The sequence below is a fragment of the Trichechus manatus genome, unplaced genomic scaffold (genome assembly GCF_000243295.1).
Source record: "Trichechus manatus latirostris isolate Lorelei unplaced genomic scaffold, TriManLat1.0 scaffold00515, whole genome shotgun sequence".
Taxonomy (NCBI): domain Eukaryota; kingdom Metazoa; phylum Chordata; class Mammalia; order Sirenia; family Trichechidae; genus Trichechus; species Trichechus manatus.
Window position 1 is genome coordinate 79,801 of NW_004444451.1, and position 1,189 is coordinate 80,989.

A 1,189-nucleotide genomic window follows, 5' to 3' on the forward strand; every position below is an offset into this window, starting at 1 on the left:
GTACCATGGACTGCCAGAAGAATGATCAAGTCTGTCTTGGAAGAACTACAGCCAGAATGCTTCTTGGAAGTGAGGTTGTTGAGACTTCCTCCGGAGTGTTTTGGACATGTTATCAGGAGGGACCAGTCCCTGGAGAAGGACATCATGCTGGTTAAAGTAGAAGGTCAGGGAAAAAGAGGAAGACCTTCAATGAGATGGATTGACATGGTGGCTACAACAGTGGGCTCAAGCATAATAACTATTGTGAGGATGTTACAGGACTGGAAAGTGTTTTATTCTGTTGTACGTAAGGTCAAGACGAGTCAGAACTGAGGAGTCAGTATCTAACAACAATGACAACAACATATATACCCTGTTTCTTCACCATCCTAGTCTCTGCATAAACCATATAGATCATGGATGGTAATGGTAGAATACCACAAATGCAACAATTTTGTCATTCCTATTGCAGTTTCTATGCTAGATGTGATGCCCTTGCTAGGGTACTTCAACATGATCTTGGGTATGAATGAGGTAGTGAATGCATTCTTTCAATACCTATCATGAAGGAGGATCAGAAGCATCTGACATTCATCTGGGATGGGAAAAAGAATATATTGATGGTTTTGCCCCAGGCCTATGCTAATTCTTCAGTTCTTTGTTGGAAGGAAACTTGATTTTCTGAACATTTTGCAGATCAGCAAGCTGGTCCCTTATATTCATGATATCACGTTAATTAGACCTCATAAGTCTCTTGATACTTTGTGAAGTTCATGTGCTCCATAGGATGTCTGATAAATCCTATAAAAATTGTATATTGGGAATGTGCAATAGATTATGTGGCAAAAATAATGTTCTTAAAATGTTGATAGTGAGACCAGGAACAGCCACAGCTGTATTTGCAGGAGAGAACGAGTGTTATCTGGAGATATCATTTTTTCATTGAGACAGTTATTAGATAGGAATTGGGCTTGACTTTCGTGGGGAGGGACTGAGAGTGTTCTATGTGTGGAAATGAGGAAGAAACAAGTAAATGATAATCAGAGGACATACAGTAGAAGAAATTGTTAGCTGGTCACCAAATCCATTTTCTCTTCTTCCTCAACACATAGCCTCCTCCAGTTAACTGTGGCCAGATGAGTCAGGTTAGGAACAAAAATAATGTACATCAGTTACAGTTCTGGCTCATAAGTGAATATTGAAGGAAGTC